General features: G+C 44.5%; 1 protein-coding gene across 1 annotated transcript in view; it reads left to right on the forward strand.

Moving 5' to 3' along the window:
* nup160 (nucleoporin 160) overlaps positions 1 to 10,578 on the forward strand; it is a 176,302-nt gene that overhangs the window by 5,238 nt on the left and 160,486 nt on the right. The window lies entirely within an intron of this gene.

Here is a 10,578-nt window from a genome sequence, read left to right on the forward strand (position 1 = left end):
CTACAACCTCAATCAGGCAGTATTTAGAATACTTTGCTGTCCTGATTTGTGCATCAGAAACACAAAAGAAAAGTACAGAAAGATTAACTGGACTAATCCCTGAACAAGGCATTATAACTTAAAGCACAATACTGGAAATCTGAAATAAAAACAGAATGGGCTGGAGGAACTCAGTAGATCTGGTGGCATCTGTGGAGACAAAAACAGAGTTAACATTTAGAACTGTTCTGAAAAAGGGTCCTGTAATTTTAACTCTGTTTCTCTCTGCACAGATGCTGCCAGTCCTCCTGAGTTTCTCCAGCACTTTGTTTTCATAACCATTACAACAATCTGGGAAGACTGAAGAAGTTTTCAGTCCCTTCAGATAGACATGTACATTTAAGTAGTTCTGAAGTTTTGTTCTGGTCACAACAAGGTTCCTAAAGCTTGGCTGTCACTGCTTCTCCCCATTTACACTGTTGTATCATTCGATATGGGCTACCGTGGGCACTCTACTGAGTATAGTGATCACTACTGTGAGGGAAGATCTTAGCAGATTCGACATTTGTGAGAGTCCCAAATGGCCTGTCTTTTTATAAAACCAACCCGTCCCACCAAGGTAAGGAGTGAATGCAGAAGTAGGACTTTGTACAGTCAGGTGCCTGTCTCTGTGGTTTTCACTTTGTAAAACAATGAATGTAAAATGTGTAGAGATAACACAGTGCAGAGCTGGATGAGTACAGCAGGCCAGGCAGCATCAGAGGAGCAGGAAAGCTGGTGTTTCGGGTTGGGACCCTTTTTCTCTGCTGCCTGGCCTGCTGTGCTCCTCCAGCTCCACACTGTATTATCTCTGACTCCAGCATTGGCAGTTCTTACTGTCTCAATGTAAGATGTGTGTTATGTTTGAGGGGACTGTAAAAGGGTAGTGTTCATTTCCATCAGTAACTCAGGAAATGAAGTGGATTCCTGACAGAGGATCACAGTTGTAAACAGACCCTGGGGAAACATACCTCACATCAGACTCAGGTGGACCAGGAGACGTTGTGCTGACTTCGTGTCAACGTTAGTCTGATTGTGTTTTGGGGGAGGTGCCTCGGGATATCATTCACAATCTTAAAACACGAGGTTGAGTGCAAGGTACAAGCAGATTGATTTGCTCAATGACTTTAGTAATTGATAACCATTGCTGACTTTTATAAGGTTAGAGGAGCTGTGATTTTGCTCTTCGTGGATATCCTCAGGTTCACAGCCCAAGTGATAGGGTTGTACAGGACTCTTGGGAAGGTGGTTAGGTGAGACATGATAGCTGCTCTTGCTGCCCACAGCACAGCACACCACAGACTTGTTTGACTTATCACCAGAGACCGTAGCAGTGGATCTAAAAGATCCCATGGGACTGTTTCAAATGCTTGTCTAGGGGAGCTATGCCTCAAACTGACATGACAACAATCAATTTGCTGGTCGTTGTCACATTATTGTTTGTGTGAGTTTGCCTGTACATTGTGACAGTGTAGTGTTAACATTATAACCCTTCAAACACACTTCAATGACTGGAGTGCACTTTGAGATGCAGGGAAAGTGGTGAAATGTGAGTTGTTCTTCTCACAGACAATGTTGGGGTTGATTGCTTCTGATATGGTTACCATGTGGCCAGGTTTTAATTGGAGATGTTGCTTGGTTCACTTTCCCTGCAAAACACCAAGGGCTTTTTGTTTTGTTTTAGCATTTCGATCTGTATTTCACTTGATAATTCAAACACCCGATCCCTCATAATTAAAAAAGTCACAACTGTGATTTAACTGAACAGTTATCCTGTGAAGAACAGCATCAGCAGGGTGAGCAGTTACCTATCACAGCAAAGTGAGCGTCTCAAAGCAGCAGAGAGTGGGGGAGGCTGCCGTCGCTTCATTGTTGAGTGTGAACTGTTCCCCCGGGACACAACTAGGAATTTGCACTCCTTGTCCTGGACTCAGTCTCTCGGGTGGGTCAATACCACTGGGAAAGAGCAGTGTTCCTGTGAAAGGTTGCTTTATTGAGGGCCTTGATGTTTTCTCTGCTCTTACGTTAAGTGAATGACCTGCACAACTTTCAAAACTTGCAGATCACAAAGCTTCGAACTTCTGCCTCATTTTGGTTCATTTTTGTTTTTGCTATTTCAGTTTGGCTAATACAGCTTTTTATTTATAGAGTCATAGAGTTTTCCAGCATGGAAACAGATCCTCCGGTCCAACTTGTCCATGCAGACTAGATATCCCAATCTGACCTAGTCCTGTTTGCCAGCATTTGGCCCATATCCATCAACTGTTCCTCTTCATGTACCCATCCAGAAGCCTTTTAAATGTTGTCATTGTACCAGCTTCCTCCACTTCCTCTGAGAGCTCATTCCATACACGCACCACCCGCTGAGTGAAAAAGTTGCCGTTTTTAGAAGTTTCCCCTCATCTTAAACCTTCTAGTTTTGGACTCCCCCAGCCTGGGGATAAAGACTTTGTCTATTTACCTTATCCATGGCCCTCATGATATTATAAACCTCTATAAGGTCACCTCTCAGCCTCTGACAGCCCAGGGAAAATAGGCCCAGCCTATTCAGCCTCTCCCTATAGCTCAAACCCTCCAACCTTGGCAACATCCTTGTAAATTTTTTCCAAACCTTTTCAAGTTCAACAACATCTTTCCCGTAGCTTGATTACAGCTGTTTATTGGGTACATTTTAGATTTTTTTAGGTATTTTCTCTGGCTTAATGGGAATTGTTGAATGGGGGATATGCCAGGCCATGTTACAGATTGTGCTGGAGTACAATTCTGCTGCTGTTGGATGCTCAATCTTGAGTTGCTAGATCAGTTCGAAGACTGTCCCATTTAACATGGTGATAGTGCCACACAACATGATGGAAGTTGTTCTCAGTGTGAGGACAAGGACTGTGCAATGGTCACTCTTACTGATACCGTCATGGACCGATGCAGCTGCAGCTGACAGATTAGTAAAGGTGAGGTCAAGTATGTTTTTCCCTCTTGTTGATTCCCTCACCACCTGCTGGAGACCCAGTCTAGCTGCTGTGTGTTTTAGGACCCGAACAGCTCGATCAGTGGTACTGCTGCCGAGCCACTCTTGGTGGTGGACATTGAAATCCCCCAGTCAGAGTACATTTTGTGCCTTGCCGTCCTCGGTGCTACCTCGTAGGTGTTGTTCAACATGGAGGAGTACTGATTCATCAGCTGAGGGAGGACAGTATGTGGTAATCAACAGAAACTTTTCTTGCCCATGTTTAACCTGAATCCATGAGACGTCATGGGGTCCAGAGTCGATGTTGAGGACTCCTGGAGCAACTCCCTCTGACTGTATACCACTGTGCCACCTCCTCTGCTGGGTCTATCCTGCTGGGGAGACGGAATATATCAGGGATGGTGATGGTGGTTTCTGGGGCATTCTTATGGCAATGTCAGGCTGTTGTTTGACTTGATTTGATGATCAGGCAAAATCACCATGGAGGGGAAATTGTGTTTGACAATGTGGTTGAGTTTGCTAGGGACACTATTTAGCAGGATAGACAAAAGGATAACTGTGACATAGCAGTGTTGGATTAGAACTTGACATACATTTAAGGGGCTGGCTGGGGGAATATTTTATCATTAGGAGATGATTGATGAACGGGCAGAAAACATTCAGGAGCAACAAATGAAGCATTTTTGGAACATCACTGAAAAAAGACACATTTTGATGAAAGAGGCTCATTTTGATTGTTTTTAATCTTGCATTCATCAGGACACTTCGCAAGAAAACAACTTCAAGGGGAAACATCTTTAGTTGGCTCAAATGGGTAATAGCCAATGCCAGCATGAGGGAATGTGAGATATGAGTGATTAACAGCCTGAAATCAATTAAGTTTCTAAATGTTGAGCAAGAGGGCCTGAAGTGTCTGTCTCACAGAGTCAAACTACAGTATCCGTCATGGTTAATGTGAGGACGACTTGCTGCCTGGCACCTTGCTAATTAACTCACGGAGGGCACTAACAACCTTACAAACTAGCAACAGCTTTGTGAAGCCCTCACAGTGGGAGGTATCTGTTCATTCGCGGCTTTTTATTACAACTCTCATCACTTCCCAAAGCCCGAGGCCACAGGACAGTTGTTAGAATCTAATATCAGCCCCACAATTTAATTACTTCACAGGGAGAAAATACAGATATGAATCATATTCAAAGCTGCTTTCACAAACTGTGATGATCCTTTGTTTTAGAATTAGATTTACTGTCACATAGTCAAATGAAGAGTTTACAAGTCGCCACTTACAGCACCATCTTGGGTACCAAGATACAGCTTCTTAAGTACAAATTCTTCAGGAAAATAATTAGCAAAATAAACAAATAAAAAGTTCAGCAATGAATTAGAAAAATATAGAGAAATAAGAACTCAGAATGACTGTTCTTTTAACCCAGACCACGTCACCTTTACCTGGTGGCCGGGAGTCCAAGTCCAAGCAATTATTAGCTCCCTTGAATTTAGTTACTGCGAAACCTAATACCTGGTGCAAGTCCTGACTACAAATACTCCCAATGAACACGGTAGACTCAGGCCTTGGAGTTTTGATTCACCGTGATCTGGTTCAGTGAGGCACCACCGTTGCTAATTCGGTCAGACAGTTGTGGTTTCAAGCCTTGCTGAGCACAGAGTGCAGGCTGACACTCTGACTCTGTGCTGAGGGAGTGCTGTCTGAGGCACTGTAAAAGATAGCACTATGCAGAAATAAGCCTCCTTGGGAATGGTGGTACTGGTCACACTGGAGATCCATCTTAGACAAGTTGGACCAGTATATCTAAATCTCTAATAAGCACCAGAAGAACTGCGGATGCTGTAAATCAGGAACAAAAGCAAAGTTGCTGGAAAAGCTCAGCAGATCTGGCAGCGTCTGTAGATGAGAAAACAGAGCTAATGTTTCGGGTCTGGTGACCGTTTCTCAGAACACTGAGAGAGAGCTCTACACCTGGTTATGTCGGATTCTCCAGCATCTGCAGTTCCTACTATCTCTGGAATTGTATGGGATTTTCCTCATCGATGGATCCAGTCAGACAGAACTTGACAAGACGGTGTGAAAGTAACCGGTAGACTCAATACCAAATCCTAATTTTGGCAGCTGACTGCCCATTTCCCTGCAAGTGTTATGGTTAAGACCCATATATCCAGCAGCAGAATTATACTCCGGGACAATCTGTAAACTCTGCATATCCCCCATTCAATCATTACCAACAAGCCAAAGAAACAATGTTGTTTCAATAGAGAGTGCCGGAGACTATGCCAGAGCAGCACCAGGCATGCCTGAAGATGAGATATCAACCTGGTGAAGCTATCAAACAGGACTGCTTGCGCACCAAACAGCAAAAGCAATGAGTCATAGACAGAGCTAAGTGATCAATGGATCAGATGCAAGCTCTGCAGTCCTGCCACATCCAGTCGTGAATGGTGGTTGACAACTGAAGAACTCACTGGAGGCGGCTCCACGAATACCCCCAACTTCAATGATGGAAGAGACCAGCACATCGGTACAAAAGATGAGGCTGAAGAATTTGCAGCAATCTTCAGCAAGAAATACCAAGTGGATGATCCATCTTGGCCTCTTCCAGTGGTCCCCAGCATTACAGATGCAAGTCTTCAGCTAATTCGATTCACTCCACATAATATCAAGAAACAGTTAGAGACACTGGATATTGCAAAGGCTACAGGCCATGATAACAGTCCGGCATGAATACTGAAGACATGTGCTCCATAACATACCACTCCCCTAGCCATGCTCATCCCATACAGTTACAACACTGCTATCTAACAGACAATGTGGGAAATTGGCCAGGTATGTCCTATACATAAAAAGCAGGACAAATCCGACCTGGCCAATTACCTCCCCAACAGTCTCCTCTCAATCATCAGTAAGGTGATGGAAGGTGTAATCAACAGTGCTATCAAGTAGCACCTGCTCAGTGACACCCAGTTTGGGTTCCGCCAGGGTCACTCAGCTCCTGATCTTATTACAGCCTTGGTTCAAACATGGACAAAAGAACATAATTCCAGGGGTGATGTGAGAGTGACAGCCCTTGATATCAAGGTTGCATTTGACCGGGTGTGGCATCAAGAAGCTCTGGCAAAACTGGAATCACTGGGCATCAGGTGGCAAACACTCCGGTAGTTGGAGTCATACGTGACGCATAAGAAGATGGTTGTGGTTGTGGGAGGTCAATCATCCCAGCTCCAGGACATCTCTGCAGGAGTTCCTCAGGGTAGTGTCCTAGGCCCACCCATCTTCAGCTGCTTCATCACTGACCTTCCCTCCATCATAAGGTCAGAAGTGGGGATGTTTGCCGATGATTGCACAATGTTCAGCACCATTAGTGACTCCTCAGATGCTGAAGCAGTCCATGTTCACATATAGCAAGATCTGAACACTATCCAGGTTTGGGCTGACAAGTGGCAAGTGACATTCACACCACACAAATGTCAGGCATTGGTAACTTCCAATAAGTGCCAATCTAGCACTGTCCCTTGTCAGTTAATGGTGTTACAATCACTGAACCCCCCATAATCAACATCCTGAGGGGTACTATTGATCTGAAAATGAACTGGACTCACCATATAACAACAATGGCTACAAGAGCAGGCCAGAAGCTAGGAATACTGCAGCGAATAATTCACCTCCTGACGCCTCAAAGTCTGTCCAACACCTACAAGGCACAGAGATAATAGGAACTGCAAATGCTGGAGAATCCGAGATAACAAGGTGTGGAGCTGGATGAACACAGCAGGCCAAGCAGCATCATAGCAGCAGAAAAGCTGACGTTTCGGGCCTAGACCCTTCTTCAGAAAAAGAGTCTAGGCCAAAACGTCAGCTTTCCTGCTCCTATGATGCTGCTTGGCCTGCTGTGTTCATCCAGCTCTACACCTTGTTGGCCCGTACAATTCCAACCTGCATTTCTCGAACGTTTCACATTGTCCTTTGGAAGCATTCCAGGGCTGGTGTGACACCAAGGAGTAACCCCAAATGAAAGAATGGTTGTGTTGTGAAGGTAGACGCTTCACTGAGTGATAATTGCCAAAAGGCATTATTTGTATCGAGCATCATGAGGATAGAACTCTTTCCCAATTTATCTTCACTCTCATTCCACAGGCAACATCGGACAAATTTCATGTCCGACTATATTGTTCAGCTGTGTAGCATCTGATGGACCTGTTGGATTTTAGCAATGGGACAGCAGCTTCTTCATCTGTCCCAGATGAGATAATCCCCTGCTTCAACATGGACTCAATTGCCTTCTTCATTTTTGGCAAGAGCGGATTATAAACTTTCCTGGATGCAAACAGGCTCACTGGTGTAGTTTCAGGATGCATTTTTATGTGATATGTTGGATCCAGCTTTCCAGATCCTGAGGGACTGTCTTTTAGTCTTATTTGTGGAGAGAGAGTTGGGATAAAGGAGGCTGCTAACCTGTAACTAGTGGAGTGCCACAGGGATCAGTGCTGTGGCCAGAATGATTTACAGTATGTATTAATGATGTGGATGAGGAGAGGAAATGTTCTGTGACCAAGTTTGCAGATGACACAGAATTAGGTGGGAAGACAAGTGGTGAGGATGACTCAGAAACTGTGGAGGGATGTAGACAGTCAAAGCTAGCTGGCCATAACTTGACAGATGGAACATAATGTGGGAGAATGTGAATTTTGGCAGGAATACAGAACATGAATATTATGTAAACGGGGGAAGCCTGCAGAAAGCTACAGCACAGAGGGATTTGGGAGTTCTCATGTAGCCAAAGCTCACCAAAAACCACCATCCAAGTTCAGCAGGAGAATAAGGAAGACAAATGGAATGCTGATGTTTACTTTGAAGGAAATGGAGAATAAAATTAGGGAAGTCCTGCTAAAACTACACAAGGCACTATCAGACCACAGCTGGGGTATACTGTGAATAGTTTGTTCCCCTTATCTGACGAAAAACAGATTGGCATTTGGGAAAGCCCAGAGAAGGTTCACTCAGCCGATCCTGGGTATGGAGGAAAGTTGAGTTGTTTGGGCCTGTATTCATTGGAGTTTGGAAGAATGACCTGATTGAAACAGACAAGATCCTTAGAGGGTTTTGACAGGGAAGACGTAGAAAGTTTGTTTCCCCTGATGAGCGAGTCTAGGACCAGAGGGAATAATCTCAGAATAAGGGGATCAGGGTATTTACAACAGAGATGAGGAGGGATTCCTTCTCTCAGAGGGGAGTGAATCTGTGGAATTCTTTACCACAGAGGGCTGCAGAGGCTAGGCCATTAACTATATTCAACGCTGAGCAAAAGAGAGAGAGAGATTTTTAATCAGGAAGGGGAATTGAGAGTGACAAATGCTGGAGATCACAGCAGATCACAGTGTCATCTAGATTCGAAATGTTAGCTTGCTCTTTCTCCATGGATGTTGTCTGAACTGCTGTGATCTCCCAGCATTTGTTTTCAGCACAGATTCCAGCATCTGCAGTAATTTGTTCTTACAGGGAATTAAGAGCTATGGGGAAAAGGCAGGAAAGTGGAGTTAAGGATTCTCGTATCAGCTTAGGATCTCTTTGAATGGGGGAGCATATTTGATGGGCTGAATGGTCTTGTGGAGGAAAGCATTGAGGGCTCACAGCCAGTGATGAGCAAGGCTGCTGTCTGCCCATATCACAGCCATGTTATTGAGCAGATTAACGTCCTTGAGGCTAGAGCATTCAGTGTGGACACTGCTATCAATTCTCCTCCTTGAGTCTGCCTCTCTGTAGCATGTTCTTACAGGGACAGCTCCCAGACTCCATTACAATGCCATTCTTACAATGTGCAGGTGTCCAGTCTCAGGAACCAGCTGGCCCACCCTCCCATTCTCCCTAACAAGATGGCCACCTCTCAGAAAACAATACCATTGGACAAATCTGACCCTAAGAAGATCTCTGAGAGTCGCCCACCCTGACTGACCAAGCACCTGTTCTGTTTTTGTTTTGTTCATTTACAGGACATAGACATCTCTAGCCAGGCCAGCATTTACTGCCCAGAGGGTGGTTGAGTGTCAACCACATTCCTGTGGGACAGACATGTAGGCCAGACCAGGTAAGGATGGTAGTTTTCCTTTCCTAAAGGACATCTGTGAACCAGTTGGAGTTTTTCCCGAAAATTGACAACAATTTATGGTCATCATTAGGCTCTTAATCCCAGATTAGTTTTTCATGAATTCAAATTCCACCATTTGCCACAGTAGGATTTGAACCCAGGAGCCCAAAACATTATCTGGGTCTCTGGATTAAAAGTTTACTGATAATATCACTAGGCGATTACCTCCCCTGCTGAGAGGGAAATACTTTCCCATAAAGCTTTGCCCAAAGAATTTGAATAAATATTAAGAAGTCTTCGAACTAAAAGCATTGTTGATAATTGTGTCATTGGAAAATGTGGGCAGTCTGGGAATAGAGGAACAGGAGGAGTTCAGTTAATCGATCCTGCCCCACCAATCAATACAAACATGGCTGATTGAACACGTTAGTACCTTTCACTTGCTCCAGCCTCTTTACCCTGTATGTCACTGGTAATCCTAAATCTGTCAATCTCTATTATACTATTCAAAGGCTGAGCCCCCACAGTACTCTGTGGTATAAAATTTCTAAGGTGCAGCAAAGATTCCAGCCTCTGGCGACTGTCTATGTGGAGCTTGCACATTCACCCTGTGTTTTTTGTGAGTCCCTTTGGGTGCTCCAGTTTGCTCCCGCAGCCCAAAGATGTGTAGGTGGATTGTCCATGGGAAATGCAGGTTACAGGGACAGGGTAGGTGGTGAATCTGGTTGCAGATACTGTTCAGAGGGTAGGTGTGGATTCAATGGACGGAATGGTGTGCTTCCACATTATAGGGATTCGATGATGATAACTTCGTTGTACGTACTACAATAATCTGCCATCTCCTGAGTAACACTACGCCCCACATTATCTGGTTGTCGAAAATGCTTGCTGATTCTTAGCTCCAACTGGATTCCCCATATTATGCTTCTGAACTGAGATTCGTCGCTATTCAGGTACTGATCCCATTCCTCATTATCAGTGCAACTCCACCATTTTTCCTGCTTGTTTGTCCTTCATAAATATCCATGAATGTTCAGTTCCCAGTTCTGGTCACCATGTTGCTGTCATGGCAATTAGATTGTACCCACAGATCTCAATTTGTGCCTTTAGATTGTCTATGTTGTTGCACATGCTGAATGCACTCAGAGTGTCCTTAACTTTCTCATTTTGACATCGTTCTGCTTTTGAGACAGACACTTTTTTCTCTTGATCTATAGTCTCCCTCACATTTTTTCAACTTCCTGCTACCACGTTCACTCATCCAATTTTGGGTTAGCCCCTCAAATTCCCACCCCTCCAACAAGCGAGTTTTAATGAACCCTGACAGAGGCCTGTGAAAATATCAGTTCAGTTCGAGCTTGGACAGGTCTCACTTGCCCCAGAACTAGTGCCAATGCTGCAGAAATCTGACAGTGGGCCTTCCATGCCACAAAATGTGTTCACTCACTTAGCACCTACTGAAACGTTTAGGTTATCCCTTTTAGTCCTCTGGTCTCTCAG

Source organism: Stegostoma tigrinum, chromosome 17 (assembly GCF_030684315.1).
Source record: "Stegostoma tigrinum isolate sSteTig4 chromosome 17, sSteTig4.hap1, whole genome shotgun sequence".
NCBI classification, from domain to species: Eukaryota; Metazoa; Chordata; class Chondrichthyes; order Orectolobiformes; family Stegostomatidae; genus Stegostoma; species Stegostoma tigrinum.